The following is a 20,382-nucleotide window of genomic DNA, read 5'->3' on the forward strand; positions in this document are numbered from 1 at the left end:
GAAGCTGAACCCTGGGGAGAGAGATTTGTAATTTAGTGGGCAAAAGGCATCTCTCCCTAGAAGCCTCCCAGGAAAGCACCGTAAATCTTATTCTCAACTGCTACAAACAAACAAACCAACCAAATAAATAAAATAAAAAATGAAGCTATCCAGGAGAGTGAGCCTGCAGGAGCAGTGAAGGGAAGAGACTGGCCTGCACCACACTGACCAGCATTGCGGATTCCCCCAGCCCCCAAACACCCGTGAAACAGGAAATTAAACCTCCTAAATGCGCACACCACTGGATCATCTCATTGCTCCCCATGGAGCAGGGGGGCGCAGCAGAAATGAAGTAACAGCATCCTGAGTGTTGAGGGGAGGAGGAGGATGAAAAGATATTGCAGGAAGGCTGGACACTTGCTCATCTAGGGCCAGATTGCTCCCCGCTTGCATTGGCGAGCGGTTCCTCCCTCAGGCAACTCCATCAGTTTCGCTGTGAGTAAAGAGGGGAACAACCACAATTCTAAAAACGATCAGTGTTTCTGGATAGCATCTGCAGTGACACTACCAGGGCAGACAAGGGGTTTCCACACTCATGATTCAGGGCATAAACTGACTGCTGACTTAGGGTCAGGAGGAAACCTCCTGTCCTGTTCTGTCCCTCCTCCCCAAGCAGCTATTGTTGGAGTGGAATCTCTGAGGTTCTTCAAGTTCAAGCTACACAATGTTCCCTGGAATGCTGTGTAGGAAATAATCCTGGATGAGCAAGGGTTGCACTGGAGAAGGTGGGAGGATGGGTCCTGTCTCTACACTAGAGTTTCAGCCAGTGTAAATCGACATAGCTCTATTCAAGTCACTGCTACACCCACCTGCATCAGCTGAGGATGTGGCCCCCTGATTTTACCTGAAGGCAAATGTTACGAAATGGTCAAGGACGGTAAGCAGCAGGGCTCGAGCACCATGAGGTGCCAGCCAGCACAGTATGGAATGAGCCTGGCTCAGAGGAACTCAAGTAGTATGATACAGTGGGTAGGGCGCTGACCTATTATGGGTTAGAGCCCTGGGTTCTGATCCCAGCTTGGTCATGGATTCTGTGCGACTTTGGGCAAGTCATGTCCACTCTGTGCCTGTTTCCCCATCTACAAAGCAGGGAGGGAGAGAGACCCTTTTTCTTTGCAAAATGGTTCAGGATCTATGATGAAAAACGTTCTGTAACGGCAAAGTATTTTCAGAGAGATGTAGGCCAACACTTTCAAACTTGGGTCTCTAAATCCATTTAGTGGCCTGTATTTCAGACTGATCACACACAGTTCCCGCTGACTTCAAATGAGCATTCAGCCCCTCGAAGAATCAAGCCGCCTGAACATGGATTGAGGTGCTTAACTCTAGGCAGGGCCGGATTAACCTTTTGTGGGCCTGGCACCACTTGCCTGGAGGGGCCCAGCCACGCCCCCCACACTGTTCCCCCCTGCCTGACTGCTGAGACTGGCCAGGCTTCCGCACCAGTCTCAGGTGGCTCAGCTCCAGGGAGACAGGTGGGCCCCACAGGTGGTGGAAAGCAGAGAGTGCACTGGGGTCTGGCCAGGGGGCAGAGAGGAGCAAGTGATGGGTTGGGGGAGCCAGTGGGCTGGCAGAGTCTCAGGATGTTGCTCAAGAGGAGCAGGCCAGGGGCCCCCTCTGAGCATGAACTCGGCTCCATGGCGCCACTGGCGCCATTGTAAACCCGGTACTGACTCTAGGTTGCCAAGTTTGAACTTGTAGACTTACGTGTCTTGCCCAAGGTCATGCAATGAGTTGATGACACAGCCAGGAATAAAACCATGTCTCCAGTCTTTCAACCCTTGGCTCTAGCCACTAGACCAGTGGTTCTCAACCAAGCGTACGCATATCTCTGGGGGTAGGCAGAGGTCTTCCAGGGAGTACATCAACTCATCTAGATATTGGCCTAGTTTTACAACAGACTACAGAAAAAGCACCAGCAAAGTCCATATGAACTAAAATTTTATACAATGACTTGTTTATACCACTCTATATACACTGAAATGTAAGCACAATATTTATATTGCAATTGATTTATTTAATAATTATATGGTAAAAATGAGAAAGTCAGCAATTTTTCAGTACTAGCATGCTGTGACACTTTTGTATTTTTAGGTCTGATTTTGTAAGGGAGTAGTTTTTAATGAGGTGGAACTTGGAAGTAAGCAAGACAAATCAGACTCCTGAAAGGGGTACAGCAGTCTGGAAAGGGTGAGAGCCACTGCTCTAGACCTCAGCTGCGTGGGAGGCTTTCACAGCTGCCAAACTCCTTCATATGGAGTGGAGAGCCTAGAAGCCCCAAGAGCCCTGGCTCCAGCTGGGCTCCCAGGATCTTGGCTCTGCGGCAGCCCACAAGGCAGGTGAGCTGGCAGGAAACCAGTTGGGTTTCCCTCATAAGAAGCAAAGAAATTGACACGTTCTCACAAAATGTTCTGATCTCATCTAATCAGCATTTTCTGATTTTGGGTCCTTCATGTTTTGGGTGCCCGACTTGAGGCACCTGGGGGAGACGTGTGGCAATCTGGTTTTCAGGCCGCAATGAGCACCTGCCTCCTGAAAAAAAAAACAAAAAAAACCCAACCCAACCAGACCTCTCACCTTGGGTATCCAAAATCGTTTTTTAAAATCTTAGTATTAATTAACTTAATTAAACCAAGTTAGGACAAAGCACCACCTTAGAGTAGCCAATTTACAGCATCACCTGTTGTGAATGGGGAACCCAGATGACCAGTACCGGCACTGCCCTGAGCTTCACCCCTTCTTTGCCAGTCTGTTTTGTGGCTGGGTGTTTGGCTCTGTGGTTTGATTTATTTCATCATTGGGAAGGGCGGGGTTTATACATTGGTGCTGGATTATTTCCCCCATCCCACCACCACCCCTCTTCTCCATACTCTGAATCAAACTGCTTCCTAGTGGAGAGAACCAGAGCTAATAAATTTATCTTTCCCTATGGCTTGTGTCTGGATTCCTCCTTCCCCTTTGCCTAATTAAAAGCTGGTTTTGCGCAGCAGGTTCACTCCAGAGCTGTGGCTGCTGCAGCCTGTACAGCAATGCGTGCGTGCGTGTGTAAGTAAAAACAGCAGGGAGTTAAGGGATTACCGCAGGAGGAAGAATGCCAAGGAAATCAACAAGATAGGAGCCTGTCCAAGCATGATTAATCCCAGACCTGCTTCCCTCCACTCCTTAGCTCATCCATAATTCATGGCAGCCTCTAGTAGGTGATGCACACAACTAGAATGCACTCTAGGCAGGGACAGCCTTTCTGCTGTCCAGACTCTGCCGCTTCCCACCCCCCGGCCATAGGGGACATGCCAGGAGCTGCAGGCTTGCTACCACAATAAGATAAAGGGGCATGACAGCATTCGGAAGGCTGGGGAGTAATTTTGATGGGTGGGATTTTCAAAAGGAGCGAGTGAGTTTAGTGACCAACTCCAACTGGATTTCAATGAGTTTCGAGTGCCCAACGGCCTTAGGCTTTCATTGAAAATTCCATCCTGTGTCTTACAGTAGCACCTGGAGACATGCACTCAAGGATCAAGGCTCTATTGTGCAAGGTGCTGTACAAATAACAAAGAGAGGGTCCCTGTCCCAAAGTGCTTACAGTCTAGGTACAATCGTTGCTAAGGCACATGTTTGAGTCCCTCCCCCTAATATTCTGTTACTTGAATTATAGCAGCCCTGAAGGCATCTGTGGGCCAGATGCTGTACAAACACGTAGAAGGCTCTTCCCTAATCTCCTGTTGAGCCATGTTATTCTAACCTTCCCCCTTTGGGGTTTGACTCTGCATCATGCCAATGCAGGGTGCTGGGCATGTAAGCATGAGCTGAATAGCATTGAGCAGTATGGGGAATATGCAGATAACCCTGCTTGGTCCAAAAGGGAGGTTTGATCCCAAAAGCGTGAGCTGCTGCTCCTTGAGCTAAAGGACATTGTAAGCATACAAAGACTCATATGCCTCTTAAGTGCCAGCTGCTAAAGGGAGACAAGGACCCACACATGGTAAGTGAGGTTTACATGTGAGCTCCCAATCCTGCATTAAGAAGACACTAACAGGTTACTCCGATTACTAGCGCAGGTAGCAGCTAAGCGCAGAGGGTCATTCTTACAAGCCATGGCTAGTCTTTGGTCATGTCCCCATCTCTCCTCTGCTGCACTCAGTCACACACGGTTATGCAGCAGGCATGCAAGGAACTGGAGACGTACTACTACTCAGTGCAGCACACTGCGGCTGGTGCTTAACCTTACTTATGGTAGAATGGTAACACAATCAATGAGATACTGTAACACCTGGATATAAGCAATACCGGAAGGACGGGCCAGGTCACAGAGGTGGTGGAGAGTAGCATTGTACCAGCAAGATTCCATGGAATCTAATAGGACACAATTTCTGTGCAGAGAGAACCACACAGTGTATGGATACAAATCCAAAGCCATGTGCAAATCAAGAAAAGGAGTCTCAGCATGCAGAAGTGAGACAGCTCAAAGCAGCAGCTAAGGGCTTGCCTACACATGGGGTTCTCCTGGAATAGCTCCAAGTATGGACACTCTTATTCCTATTACTCTCAAACTTCACACCCCACCTTATTCCAGAATAGCTTTCATGCGTCGACAAGCCCTGGGTTTAATGGCACGGTAATAATAGGGGACTTAGCACTCCACATATAAACTGGTCAAGCATCTCAAACGACACAAGGCTTAGAGAAAGAATTCCGATACTTTGAACAATTGTTTCTTGGGGAGCAGCTGGTTGTAGAGCATAGAAGTGGATATTTGCCACTTAGCCTAAGTAATACCAAAGACTTGGTTCAAGAAGTAACTACAGCTGAGCCAGTAAGTCACCATGGCCACTATACACTCAAATTCAAACATTCCCACGCAAGGAACAGTGTGGAAGCTAGTAGTGGCAAGGAGGGAAATTAATGCCTTACATTCAGCAGGGGGGTGATCAAACACCCTATAGCAGATTCCCAGAAGGCTGCATACCCCCATACACACAAGAGGAAAAATAGCAAGTCTGATTAAACACCAAGGTACAAGAGGTTGCCTGAGCCAGACAGGAATCCTTCAATGCACAGAAAACCAACCCAAATGAAGCAGGGGGCATACACTACTAACAGCAGGTCAGACATCAGCTGGAAGTTAGGAGAGGTAAGCGGGAGTTTGTTAAGGAACTAAGACAAGAAAAACAAATACAATTTCTTATATCAGAGGCATGAACTATGCAAAACAATCAGTGGATCTTCTGGAGGGAGGGGGGCAGGGGCAGCAGAAGGAGCAATTATGGAAGATAAGGACATTGCAGAGAAGCTGGAGAACGTCCATGCATCATCCTCCACCACCCAGGATGTTAAGATGACAGAGTGTACTTTTTCCAGTTCATCCTGGAAGCCAATGAGCTGTCACAGGAGGCAGAGCCAGAACCAAGTGATACACTGAAGAACCACCAGGCTAAATGGTGAACGTCCATGGGGGAAGCCAAAGAGGAGAAAGCAAGGGCACCTATTCTCTATCTGGGAGGATCATGCACCACTAACCTCTCCAGGATGGGACAATGTATTTGTTCTACAGGACAATGGGAAGAACTCCCAGCCCAGCACAGTAGTTCACGGAGAGGCTACTATCCTGCTTTAACCACCAGGAGATAGAAAAGCTTTGCTGCTTAATATTTAAACCAAGGTTTAAACAATAAAATTCATCTGCTGATGGTTAAAGGATATTACAGCAGAAGGGAACGTGATTTCTCAGCTTGAGTATCATATCCCACTGTATGGGACTCAGGGAAGGGAAGGGTTTCATTGCAACTTCATTTTCACATGCCTGGCACAATTTTTCCTCGGCTTCCTGCTGAAGAATAAAGGGCTGTCAGGTAAGCACAAAGTGCTTGGAGCCAGGGCTTCTGGAGTCTATTCCCAGCTCTTTCAGATAATTGCTGGGTGACCTGGGGCAAGACACTGAACCTCTCTGTGCCTCTGTTTCCCCATCTGTAAAATGTGCTTTGTGATGTGCTTTGAGATCTATGGATGAAAAATAACTAGAAAAAAACTAGGTATCATCATCATCATTACTAACCCCCTTGAGCCAGTGAGCTCTACCCCTCCTTAATGCTGAACTTGGTAAACCAAGGACTTTATTTCAGTAGGTTCGGAAATGGACATTAGAAAGCCGCAGCCATACCTATTTTGTGACAGAAAGATGTTTTTAAATCAGTCCCTTCTGGAGCTGGACAGGATGGGGCACTGTACAGACAGAAGGGTTATTTGTTAGTCTCTAAGGTGCCACAAGCACTCCTGTTTGTTTTGGGGTTTTTTTGTGAATACAGACTAACACGGCTGCTACTCTGAAACCTTTCTGGGCCTTGTGCATAGTGCAGATTGCTTCTACGGTTCTGCAAAGTTACCCAGCCAGACACCCGTGGCTAGAGGACAGAGTGATTTTTAGTGTCTGACCCCGGATCAGTCAGACTCTGGCAATCAGCAGACTCCAGCCACATCCCCAGCGCTGAGCCGCAAACAGTCAAAGCATCAGCTTGACCGTGTTAAAGGCCTATGTCTATCTTTATTAGAATCACATCACTGCATCTTGTCACCACTTGTGCCCTAATGCTGTCATATTTCGCATCTGATTTCACCAACTGCTGCTCCAGGCACTTGGGAGTCACTGCTCCTTCTCTACTTTGGATGGATGGAGGTTTGTTTTTAAGCCACCTTTCAAACTAGCTTCTTTTCTTTATTTATTCTCCCCCAACTTTTCTGATAGCTGCTGCTGCCCTAGTCATATAGCTTCGATCTGAGTTGTGGGTGTCTTTAGTAGATGTATAGCTGACACCAGCAAAACACCCATGCAAGAGTGCAAAGGTATCAGCTCCACATTCACGTGCATCCAAGTAAAAGGCGACAAGGCTGCGGCCCAGGCCAGTGGAAAGCATCAATTAATACGTTCAGATTCCACGTTAAAGCTTAGCGCTGCTCAGAGAGGTGACTAACAGCATCCCTTTTACACATCTGATCAGCTCCTGGTGTGCATTCAGGGCATGTCTACACTGCAAATTAAATCTCTGCGGCTGGCCTGTGTCAGCTGACTCGGGCTCACAGGGCTGTAAAATTGCAGTGTAGACGTTCGGGCTGGAGCCTGAGAGTTGGGACCCCACACAGGGTCCCTGCCACAGAACTGTTCAACGAGTTCCAGTCAGTTACACCTGTGCGTACTCACTGACCAGAACAGGCTTGCACAGGTGTCATGGGGGCGACGACGTTAATTTCACCCGTCAAACTTCTGTTATTGGAGATAATGAAAGAGAAGGAAAGAGCCCACCTTAGTGCTCAGATTTCAGGTTGAATCTGAAGGTCCAGTGGGTAGAAAAATTATCTTCGCCCTTGTAGCCTGCACACATTTGATGTAGAAATTACTGACAGGTGACAAATGTGGAATCCCATCCAAGATCAGTTTCACAGCAGCACTGTGCAGATGATGACAGTTTCATGTTGATCACTACAATTGCTGCTTTACTCCATACACTGTCATGCTAGATGTCTCCACAGAGCTCTGTAGATAACAGTGGGATTTGCAAAACAGCCTAATGGAGTTAGGTGCCCAACTCACATCAGAAGCCTCAAGGCTCCTTGGAAAATCCCATGCAATAAGTATACTTAGTGCCTATATTGCATCTCCTATCCAAGGATCTCAAAGCTCTTTACAAAGGAGTTCAGTAACATTATCCCCATTTTACAGATGGGGAAAACTGAGGCACGGAGTGCAGAAATGACTTACCCAAGCTCACCCAGCAGACCAATGACAGAGTCAGGAACAGAAACCAGGTCTCCCAAGTGCCAGTCAGTGCACTACCCACTGGGCCATGTTACCTCTTTAAATAAATGTATCAAGCCTTACAACACTTGCTACAAGATTAGATATAGGAGTGGATCTCTCCAGCCACCAAACCTCTAGCACCAGTAGAAAGCTAGTCAAAGTCATCATGATAGAGTAAGCACAGCTTTTTAATTAAAGAAACAAAAGTTGGGACAAAACTGCTCATAACCATAGCCTTGAGGCTAACACAGTGCTGTGAAGAAATATGCTCCGCAGGCAAAAAACATAACCCCACGCACACGTAGGGCAGCAGGATTAGCACCCTGGGTCCTACTGCTGAAGAAAGATAGATACTTACCAGCTGAGCTAAAAAGAAATTCTTCAGCTAATAGAATAACTTCCTTAGCATCTCTGTGGGGCAGTCTAGGCCAATGGTTCTCAACCAGGGTACGCATACTGCTGGGGATACTCAGAGGTTTTCCAGGGGATACATCAACTCATCTAGATATTTGCCTACTTTTACAACAGGCTACATAAAATGCACTAGTGAAGTCAGTACAAACTAAAATTTCATACAGACAATGACTTGTTTATATTGCTCTATATGCTATACACCAGGGGTCGGCAACCTTTCAGAAGTGGTGGGCTGAGTCTTCATTTATTCACGCTAATTTAAGGTTTCACGTGCCAGTAATACATTTTAACGTTTTTAGAAGGTCTCTTTCTAGAAGTCTATAATATATAACTAAACTATTATTACATATAAAGTAAATAAGGTTTTTAAAATGTTTAAGAAGCTTCATTTAAAATTAAATTAAAATGCAGAGCCCCCCGGACCGGTGGCCAGGACCCGGGCAGTGTGAGTGCCACTGAAAATCAGCCCTTATGCCGCCTTTGGCACACGTGCCATAGGTTGCCTACCCTTGCTATACACTGAAATGTAAGAACATTAGTTCTATTCCAACTGATTTATTTTATGTTTATATGGCAAAAATGAAAAATAAGCAATTTTTCAGTACTAGTGTCCTGTGACACTTTTGTACGTTTATGTCTGATTTTGTAAGCAAGTAGGTGCAACTTGGGGGGGTGGGGTACGTAAGACAAATCAGACTCCTGAAAGGAGTACAGTAGTCTGGAAAGGTTTAGCGCCACTGGTCTAGGCAATCACTGCGTGTATGGACTATACATTACCAAGCTCCTCATCATTTTCAACCATGGATCATGGGATCATTGAGCTCAGGTGAAATGGAGGGATTGTTCCAGAAAGTGTCCAAAGGACGAGAACACTGCTTTATGGCATGATGTAAAACTGATGGAAATATCCCACCTGGACACCACCCTTTTGCCCCTGGTATGGTAAATACAGAAGTCCTCATTCTGTGTGGTCGTGGCCCAAAAATATCCTCCCCCCAATGAATTTGGTGCAAAAAGCTTTATATTGCAGTAGATTAATGACCTTAGCAAAATGTAATTACACAACAGAGCTCTGCTCTTAATAACTGCGTATTTTACTTGTCAATGTGCCTTAATTGAAAATGAGTAGGCGATACAAGTTGCAGTGGAGTTGGCTGGCAAGCCTTGAACGCTATATTAATTGTAGTAATTAGCAGTCACTTTATGTTGGAGTCATCTAGAAATAGGGGGTCCATTAGTTTAGCAGAAAAGTGTGATTTAAAATGCAAATAAAAACCCACTTATACCTATAAATCACTCTTTTCCCCTGAAACTTACAATCCTACAAGGCCCATGACGATTCTCCAGATGAACTTCTGTAGGTTTGCCCATCGGAAAGGAAGTGGGTCTGATTCTCTGTCATCTAATAATCATCTGAGATCACTTGAACACCCACAGAAGACTGCATGTCAAGGGAGAGTCCACCCTCAAGGCGGACTCTCTCTTACGCCCCGTCTCCTGCTTGGGGCCTTCATTCACCAGTCTGATAGCCAACTCCTGAATAGCCTTTCCTCTAGATCAGTGTTCTCAAACTGGGGTTCGTGAACCTCTGGGGGGGGTTGCAAAACGTTACAGGGGGTTCTCGGGGAAAAAATTCCCTAATGGCGGTCAGAGCTGTCCCTAGGGACCCTGGGCAGCACAGCCCGGAGCCGCTGGACTTCCAAGAGCTAAGCAGATCAAAGCAAGCAGATCTATCACACTGAGGAGATTGAAACTTCAAGACTCCTTATAAGAAATGGAAAGGGAGGTGGATATTTTTTGCTGTTTTTAAAATGAAATAGGCAGCTAGTATTGTTTTTAAAATTATTATGAAGAAAAGTTTAAGCTTTGTTGTAACGTGTGTTGTTAGCCTGGACTGCTCAAGACCTGAATGCTTGTGTAGGAGGAACTCTTTGGAGTTGGCTTCTTAAATACCTTCATGTTGTTTCACATCTGATACTCCTTGATGAAACATAGGAGCTTTGTCGTATAACAGGCTGATTCACATTGATACAAGCTACAAAAGTGATAACTTGGAAGAGTGTTGCCGTTTTCATAATGTAATAAAAATATCGTAATGATAAATAATAATAATAAATACTGTGCAATAACCATGTCATAACAACAAATTTTATATTTCCAAGATCACAGCTTTTATAATTTATACTCAGGTAAAGGAGAAAATCCCTGGAAATATTCATTTTTAGGAGGGGGTTCACGAGACCTGACATTTTAGTGAAAGGGGTTCCCAGGTTGTTGAAATTTGGGAACCACTGCTCTAGATGCCACTGCCACTGCTTCTCTGTGCCCACAGGCTTTTGAATGGCAGGCCTGCTATCTCGTGCAGTAGCGCGTGAGGAATGATGGCAGTTTTTAAAGCCAACAGCACCAGCGTTCTCAACTTCTGAGCCTAAATAGACCATAGGAACTCAGCAGCAGCAGCCCCCCCCACACACACACACTTATTCTGTTGCAGAAGACGTTCTTGTGTTAGTTAAGAGGGTTAATCATAGGGGTGTGCTGGTTCAGAGCCCATTGGACCAGGAAAGGAGACAATGTTGCCAACTCTCATGATATCTCCTGTTGTTCTTAGAGTCTCAACCCCTGGAGTTGTGGGATGATATGAGGATCTAAAGCTTTCTTTTTTTTAAACTAAGGGCTTGTCTATATGAACAATTAGACTGTGGCAAGCTAGAGTGTGACTCTTCCCTGCACGCACCTGCTGCAGACTCACTATCCATGGGAACGCTGCTGACACGCGTTAATAGTTCATTAGAGCACTTTGAGCTAGTCCTCTTTGAAATGGGTCTAGCTCAAAGCTCTGGAACAGGGGTGGCCAACCTGAGCCTGAGGAGAAGCCAGAATTTACCAATGTACATTGCCAAAGAGCCACAGTAATACGTCAGCAGTCCCCCATCAGCTCCCCGACCCTGCTCCCATTGCCTACCACCCACCAACAGCCCTGCCGATCAGCGCCTCCCCCTCCCTCTCAGCACCTCCCGATCAGCTGTTTCGTGGCATGCAGGAGGCTCGGGGGCAAGGGGGGAGAGAAGGGGAAGAGCAAGGGCATGGCAGGCTCAGGGGAGGGGGCGGGAAGGGGTGGAGTGGGGGCAGGGCCTGTGGCAGAGCCAGGGGTTGAGCAGTGAGCACCCCCCGGCACATTGGAAACTTGGCATCTGTAGCTCCAGCCCCAGAGTCGGTGCCTATACAAGGAGCCGCATATTAACGCCTGAAGAGCCACATGTGGTTCTGGAGCCCCAGGTTGGCCACCCCTGCTCTGGAAGGAAGTGTTACCACACGTTGGCAGAGCATACCCAGACAGTCTGCGGCGGGCTTGCGTGGGGTAGATTGACACCCCAGCTTGCCGAGGTCCAATTGTTCTCATAGACGAGCCTCAGTTTCTAGCCCTCATAGCTAAAAATATATAAATAAATAAAAAGCTCATAAACATGATACAAGCCCCAGACTTAACCAGCAGGACACAGGGCTTCGTTCTGCACGGTGATGGGAGCGTGGGAGCAAGCCAAGGTACACGTATTGCTGTTGGTAGGAAGGAATTTTGGAGTGACCTGGCATTTCATAAAGCAGTAGGGGGAGTGGGAGGGACTGATTGCAGCTGGTGCTGGAGATTATTCCATTGGGGGGAGGGGACTGGAAGGGGTCAGGATTCCACTGACTGTTACACAGGGGAGGAATCTGAGTGGGTCCTTCAGCCTCACCTGCTGACACACAGTGCGTGCGTGCAGGGCTCTGTGCATTATCTCCAGGAAGCCAGCAGCATGTCCTGAGTGGCATCCATCATTGCAAAGCCAAACAATATTGGTATTTGTACCTGTTCTACAAGCCACAACAGAAACGTTAGTTAATCTCGCTCTCAGTGGCCCCGGTGGCTGTTCCCATTTACTGATGCATGGAGCAGCCGTGCCTCCTGACCAGCCTCCTTCCCCTTGTCCAAGGGAGGCTTTCACAAGGCTCATGGCTGGTGCAGAAAGACACTGACCTCTCAAAGCAAAATGCCTGGGTTCAAGTGAAATGAGTCTTCTAGTTTCTCTCTGGTTCCTATTAGGCCCCATGTAGACATGCCACGACATCTGGCGTGGGTCATTATCTTAGCAAAGGCTCAGGCTTGCAATGGGAAGGGCGTCAAGTAAGGGCTGAGAGGCTCTGGCAGAGCTATGGGAGTGAGGAGCCCAGGGCAGAATAGCAGAGGCTAGTGCAGGAGTATTGGCCGATCTGGGAGGTGGTGCCAGACTGGTGCTGGAGAAGAGGTATGTGGCATGTCAGGGATAAGATGCATTGGTACAGCTATCACCAGGGCCATCCCAGGTCAGAACTGGGGTAAACTGATCTAGGGAACACGAGTCTGAAAATGCAGGGCTGGTGTAGATCATGATGGAGGGGCATTGACAAAGCAGTGTGGGGACCCAGCAAGGGCTCAGCAGACCACGACTGAGATGTCCTGGCATAGCCATGCCAAGACCCAGGATGGAAAAAGAAGGAACTGTGGCAGATCGTGACTGAGATGCATTGGCAGTGCTGCATAGTGGGAAATAGCACTGAAAACCCGCAGGTGCTACAGGCCTGGACAGAGGTACATTGGCAGGGGCCCCCCAGGATTGGAATAGCAGTGCAGGAATGAAGTGCATTGGCAAAAAATCATGGGCAAGTATAGGAGTGGAGTAGCAGAGTTGCAGAGACATAGGTGAGTTGTGGCAGGACATGACTGAGGTGCATTGGCAGAGGATCATGCCATTATTTTCCTCTGGTAGTAAATTCACCTCCCAAATCCTCCATAAAGCAAACAGTTGAAAAATTAAATGGATCTTCCTCTCCCTGCTGGTTCTCCAACCACAGCACTAACTACCCAGCCCTCAACAGTGGCGATATATACACCATCCCCATGCCCTGGTATGCCCATCCAAATACTGGGATGTGTAATAATACCTAGCTCTTATTAGTGCTTCTTGATCATAGAACTCAAAGCACTTTATAAAGGAGCTCATTAGCATTATCCTCATTTTACAGCTGTGAAAAAACTGAGGCACAGTGTGGTGAAGTAATAATAATGCTTAGCGCTTAAATAATATATCACTTATCATTGGTAGATCTCAAAGCAGTTCACAATCTTTAAACACCCTGTGAGGTAAGAAAGTGCTACTGTACCCATTTTATAGATAGGAGACTGAGGCATTGAAGTTAGAAGCCTAAATATCTTTGAGGATCTGGAACAGAGATAAGTGACTAGCCAAAGGTCAGCAACCAGGCAGAGTCAGGAACAGAAATCAGGTTTCCTGGAACCCAGACCTATGCTTTATTCACTAGGCCACAATACAGTTTACACAACTGCTTACACAATTTGCCAGTATTACCAGGCAGAAAACCCTTCAGTAATCCAGAGTCTGAAATCCGCACATTACATATCCAGAGAGCTCTGTGTAATAACAGCCCTTTCATAACAGTGCTATTTGATTAAAAAAATTGTATTACTTTATTAGCACAGAATCACATCAAATTACAGATTGTATTACCTGGGGCAAAATAACCAACTGCTATAGAATACTGGCTCCAAAGCCTGGAGAAAATTTTGCAAACTTGATAATCTCTCTTCTGATGAAAGGACTTATTAAAAACTCTTCACTACTGACCAGTTCTCAATTTAAAACAGGACTGTTCATTTGTGGTAAATAATGAAGAGGACAGATCGTTAATACAGAGCAATCTAGATCACTTGGTAAACTGGGCACTAGCAAACAATATGCATTTTAACACAGCTAAACGTAAATGTGTACATCTAGGAATGAACAATGTAGGCCATACTTACAGGATTGGGGACTATCTTGGGAAGCAGTGACTCCGAAAAAGATTTGGTGGTCATGGTGAATAATAAGCTGAATACAAGTTCTCAGTGCAATGCTGTGGCCAAAAGAGCTAATATGATCCTTGGCTGCATAAACAGAGGATTCTCAAATAGGTGTACAGAGGTTATTTTACCTCTGTATTTGGCCCTGGTGCGATGACTTCTGGAACAGTGCGTCCAGTTCTTGTGTCCACAACTCAAGAAGGATGTTGAAAAATTGGAGGGGGTTTAGAGAAGAGCCATGAGAATGAGTAAAGGATTGGAAAGCATGCCTTATAGTAACGGATGCAAGGAGCTCCATCTGTTTAGCTTAATAAAAAGGTTAAAGGGTGAGTAGATTAGTCTACAAGTACCTGCATGGGGAACAAATATTTAATAATGAGCTCTTCAGTCTAGCAGAGAAAGGTCTAACATGATCCACAGCTGGAAGTTGAAGCTAGATAAATTCAGACTGGAAATAAGGCACACATTTTTAATGGTCAGAGTAATTAACCATTGAAACAATTTACCAAGGGTCACGGTGGATTCTCCATCACTGACAACTTTTGCAGGGAAGGTCTCTGGCCTGTACTATACAGGAGATCAGACTGGATGATCACAATGCTCCCTTCTGGCCTTGGAATCTATGAATTTCCTCCGCTGGAATCATTCATGCCAGTGGCTAGGGACATGGATATATTAATGCATGGCCATTCCCAAGTAAAAAGGAAACATGAGTGTTAAAAAAATATCAGTGGTTGGGGCCCACATTTAATTTTTTTTTTTACCATTTCAATTAAAGATGCTTTTCTTATTAGAGTTTGCAGAATATTTCATCCATTTAATAATTTATCTTCTTTTAAAATTATTACACAATAAAGATGAGACGCGTTGGGGAAGATTTGTATCTATCCATCTCCTCTCTGCTTTTCTCATTTTGTGCTGGCAGCACGATTATAGAGTGGGATGTTTTGTGGGCAAGCGGTGGATGGAAGGAGGGGAGAGAAGGGTGGGAGATCCTCACTGTAACCATTATTCATGGCCCTCTTTCATCCCCCAACTTTCATGCATTTGGGGGAAAAGGATTCTTGCAGACAAGATGCTAGACTGGAACTCAGAACAGGGTGCTGTTCTTGGGTCTGCCACTGACCTTGTGTGAGACACTCTCCTTGTGCCTCAATTCCCCACCCTTAAATGGAGCAAATACTCCCTCCTCCCCTGTTTTGTCTGCCTTGTCGGTTTAGATTTAGGAGCAGGCATGTCTCTGTATAGATGTGCAGTGTCCAGTACAATGGTACCTTGATCTCAGCTGGGGTCTCTCCTGTACCAGAATGTGCCAGACCCAGAATCCTAATGCATGTGAACTTGACTCCATTCAGAACCATATTTCAGGACAGGAAAAAGTTCATTAGAACATGAATCCTCAGATCTGAAGGCAGATCCTTGGCTGATATAAACTGTCGTCTCTCCACTGAAGTTCAATGGAGCTATGACAGTTTACACCACCCAAGAATCTGCCCCTCATCCTCAGTGTCTATTTAGCCCAGTGCCCCATCTATGGCAGTGGCTAGTACCAACTGCTCCGAGAGAAGCAAGTTCCCCATCCGTACCGCCCACATTCCACCTCCTGGGGCCTGAGGAGTGGACTTGATCTGCCATCGGTTTCATTAGCAGAGTAGACTGTACTTTTGTCCACACTTCAGTGCTGCTCCTTTTGCAAAGGAACAAATAATACATGAGCTATTTCAGCCTGGATGACAAAATGGGATTATCTTGTGCTTGACTTGCTCCGAAAATTGTTTCTCTGTTGGCCATTTATGCGCATTAATTGAACGTCTGGCCCAGCCATGCATCTGTTTAAGTTCTCAATCAATCCCCTTTCGGACGGCTGCTAAATCAATAGGGCCATAATTTAATAAAGTCTGTTTTTAGTTGGTTTTTTTAAAAGTTGCTGATGAAATTTAATTATTTCCTATTTCTTTCTTTCTTTGGTGAAGCAGAAGGGGGAGAGAGGTCAAAACAAGATACAAGGCTCCCCTCCCCCAGTAGGATCTTTTCCAGATAAATGACTATATCGAAATCATAAGAACGCCCATACTGGGTCAGATCAATGATCCATCTAGCCCAGTATCCGGTCTTCTGACAGTGGCCAGTGCAAGATACTTCTGGCAGTCACAGATTTAGGAGCAACAACGGGATTAGTTAAATCCCTGATCATGCTGGCTAATAGCCACTGATGGACCTACCCTCCATCAATTTATCTAATTTTTTTAAACCCAGTTATACATTTTAACCTCCACAATGTCCCCCGGCAAGGAGTTCCATGGGTAGGCTGTGCATTGTGTGAGGTAGTACTTCGTCATGTTTGTTTTAAACCTTCTGCCCAGCACCTCACATGGTCATTCATTAACCCTAATGGCGTGGGGCAGATCCCCACCCCAGTCAGGAAGGAGTTAAAGAGCTCCTCTGGGCACAATCAGCCCCAACTTGGTGCACCTGTGAGGCCTGTCAAGACTGGTGATGGGCAGGTCCTTAAAGGGGACCATCCACCCTTATGAACTCCCCAGCCCCTGGAGAAAGGAGCTGCTGACTTGTGTAATGGCTTGACAGCCTTGACTGCCCAAGCTCCTTCAGACAGGAGAAAAGTAGATACTTTCCTCTTTCCCTTCCCTGCCTCCCACCCATCTTCCTAAAGGCCTGGGGCTCTGCTTATCATGGGCTGAGGAAGCCTATTGATTGTTTTGATTGGACTGCTTTGATTCCCCTAAGAAGGGGGCAGTCGTCTGGGACAAGAGCAGTGCCCAGGGGATGCTAGAGAGGCACAGCACACTGTACCTACAACCAGCAAGGGGAAGCAGCTGATGGATCATGGCACCACCATGGAGCTGGGGCAAAGTTTTTCCGACACACCTTTTCTTAGGCAAAGAACGCAGATTTGGCCACACTGAAATGTTTCACAAATGTCAGTTTCACTGAATTGGTCGCGCGGAAAGTGCCCCCACCCCAACTTCAAAAAAAAGTCAGAGGATTTAGATCAGACATTTTTGAAGTGAAACATTTGATTAGAATTTAAAAAAAAAAGGGACTTTCTAAATTTTCCACAAGTTTATAAAAAATAGTTTAAGAAATGCTTGAAATGGAAACAAAACTTCTTGTGCAACAGCAAATGAAACTTTTCAAAATTTCAGTTTCTGGTCTTCCCAAAATGATTTTTTTTCTGGAATTGCCCGTAAACAGAAAAATCTGTTATTTGCACAGCTCAGATTCTGACGTGCTCTAAGCACCAGCAGCTCCCAGCAAAGTCAGTGAGGGCTGCGACTACCTGGTTCCTCTGGAAATGAGAGCTGGGCCTTAGAACATGGAGTATTCAAAGCTAGAGATCAGTGGGACACGAGTGTACCCAGCCCCTCCCAGGATCAAGGCAACAAGGAGGAGATGTTAATAGACATGGGTGCACCAGTGTGGATGAAATTAGGATCCTCCCCAACTCAATCCTAATGTTCTGTGATGTTTGAAATAGCGGGTCTGCATTCAGTTCAGTTCTTCCTCCTGCACATGCATCTCTGGTACTTCTAGGGTCCAGCTGAAGTGTCAGAATGCTACAACATAACAAGTCCATCTCTTGCACAATTGCCAGACCCAGGGAGCTCGCAGGGTTTGGATGCCTAGACAGGCTTGCGGTTGCTCACCCAAAACAAAAGCTTCTGGCCCTCGTGAAAGTCTCGTCCCTTCTGAGGCATTGGTCATTAGCGGACAAGGTTTGGTATGCCATTGCTGGGGTCCTTTACTCACATGTTGACAAATCAAAAGGAAGAAGAGACCTACTGACAGCTCATTTAGTCCCGTTCCTGGTGGAGACCAGTGGAGGATTGTTCCTACAGTGCATTATTCAGGTTTTCTAAGTGATGGGACTTCCAGATCATCTTTGAGTTGATGGGGAGAGTCCTTCCAGCCCCCTAGTATCTGTTGTTGGGAAAACATAATGCTGAAAGCTTGGGAGCGCAGCTTTGGCACTAAGCATATCTCCAGCCTTAATCTCATCCCATATCCCCTAAATATTCCCTCCCAGCCCTCTGAAGAGGTCACAGAATCACCATCTTATGGATACCAAGCGATAGCTTACATCTCCCCCCAATTCCTGGGCAGAGGTAGGCTGGAAGGGTCACAGGCTAGAAGACAATACTACAAGCAGCATCCTCAATGTACATGCAACCTCTTAGTACATCCTAGATCCTGCTCCCGAACCCACACCCAGCCTATTCCCCAGCACAGATCTATACACACCCCTCCAATCAGCCTCCACTCTCATCTCCTCTGGCTAGGGGCCAGTCGTGCTGCCGATGATCCTTTCTGCCTGCCAAGAAGCACTTCCCAGCCTGCATCTGTGCTGGTCAGAGCGGTCAGCCTCCTGCACACTTAGCTGGGATTTTATAGCTCTGTTATTCCTGCCCCAACCCTTTGGCTTGCTCTTGTAAGTCCCAGCCTATGTGTTCTGCTCCCCTCCTGAAGAGGGGGGAAATAAATGGATGTTGGTTGGGGGGGGGGGGAGAAGCACACCTGCTCGGGCTGAGCCAGTGCCCACTGAAATCAAGGAGCCTCACCTAGAGCTCCCCCGGGCAGTGGGTCAGGCCTGCAGGGCACCTCGCAGTGCTAGGCGCAGTCTAACTAACTTGATTTACAGCCCCACCGCATATGTTCCCTCTGCTTGGGCGGCCAGGCTCCTCCATCAAGCTGTCTCCTGCCATGCCCCAGAGGCACACAGCACTCATTAAACACTTCTCGTTCATGAGGAGGATCTTTAGCCCGTGCCAGCTGATGAACGAACTCGCTGCAGTTAGAAGGCAACTCAATCATTTAGTCATTAGAAGCAGCCCTCCCTCAACCTCTCCTCTCCTTGCCCCCTCCCCCAGGTAATCAGTTCCCACTGAATGAGCTTTATATGGCTTCTTAATAATAGAAGGGAAAGTTGTGGCAGAGGGGGAAAAACAAGGACGGGCAGATACTCAGCTGAAGTGACAGGTTTCAGAGCCCTAGCCCTGACAGGGCACCTACCCAGCAGCAGAGGCCCCCAAAGACCTTTGGATGAGATTTCCCAAAGGAGCCTAACGGGGTTAGGCGCCCTTCTGCCCTTGAGGGAAGCTGGCATTCTGCACCTTCAGAAATCCCAGCCTTTACAAACACTAGTTACAGAAGCTGCACAGCCCACACTGCAAGGGGCCATTAACTTCGCTTTAAAACTGCGAGAACTGAGGCTCAGAGGAGTGACAGTCACACAGGGAGTCAGTGGCAGAGCTGGGACCCCTAAATTCCTAGCCCTGGGGTCCAGTCATTAGACCCACTCCCTCCCCTAGACCATCTCCAGGAGGGGTTCACCAACCTGGGACGTGCAGTGACTGTGGCCCTGCTGTTCCCTGCATGCCATGGTTCCAACCCGGAGTTCATCTTACTGCTAAAACACTGGCCAGCCCTTTAAGCTGATATATCGTCTTGTTCCATTTTAACCCCCTTATTCCTTGGCTCCTCATTGTTAACTAAGGGGAATAATTCTCCCCCTCTGCAGCATCTCTCTTTGTTTGCAGGCCAGACTCATAATCCTCCCCCCTGCTCTGGCAAAGACTCTTTTCCCAGCCTGTACATGTTTAATTTTCCCTCATTTCTTTTCTTACCCATTCCCTCTAAACCCTTCATCATGCCAGTGACTGCAACCTATCCTCTTCACTGTTTCTCTCCATCCTTTCTGCAATACAGCGCCCAAAGCCAGCTGCACCACTCCAGCAGTGGTTTAACTAGCACCGTGTCAGGGAAGGATTGCTTCCCTACCCTTATGCTCCGTGCCCCTACTTACACATCCCTAGATTGTGTTTGCTATTTAACTACTATATCACAATCAAATGATCCTCTTTAATTTTTCAGTAGGTGCTTCTGTCCGGTCACTGCTTCCCTGTTCTGTATCCAGGTTTGTGAATTTTCATCGCGTCCTCATTAAATCCGATTAATGTCTCTTCCCACACATTCCTCCAGTACTCGCTCATAAAGCTTGTTCCCAGCATGTCTTCCAAGGGCCTGGTTCTGCCTCCCAAACTCACAGTGAGCGAGTAGCACCTCGCTCTGGATGGTCATAGCCCTTGTTCCCCCTGCTCAGAGTGTGACCAGCTGTCGTGCGGATAACTGGGCAACTCTTCATTTCGAGGAAGTGGGCAAAGGAGCCTGAGGCGTGCAAGGAGCCCCTAGCCTCGGTCCCTCCACTGCTCACTGGTCAGATTGGCTGTCCAGGTGTGCAGGGAGGTAA

Source organism: Trachemys scripta, chromosome 4 (assembly GCF_013100865.1).
Source record: "Trachemys scripta elegans isolate TJP31775 chromosome 4, CAS_Tse_1.0, whole genome shotgun sequence".
NCBI classification, from domain to species: domain Eukaryota; kingdom Metazoa; phylum Chordata; order Testudines; family Emydidae; genus Trachemys; species Trachemys scripta.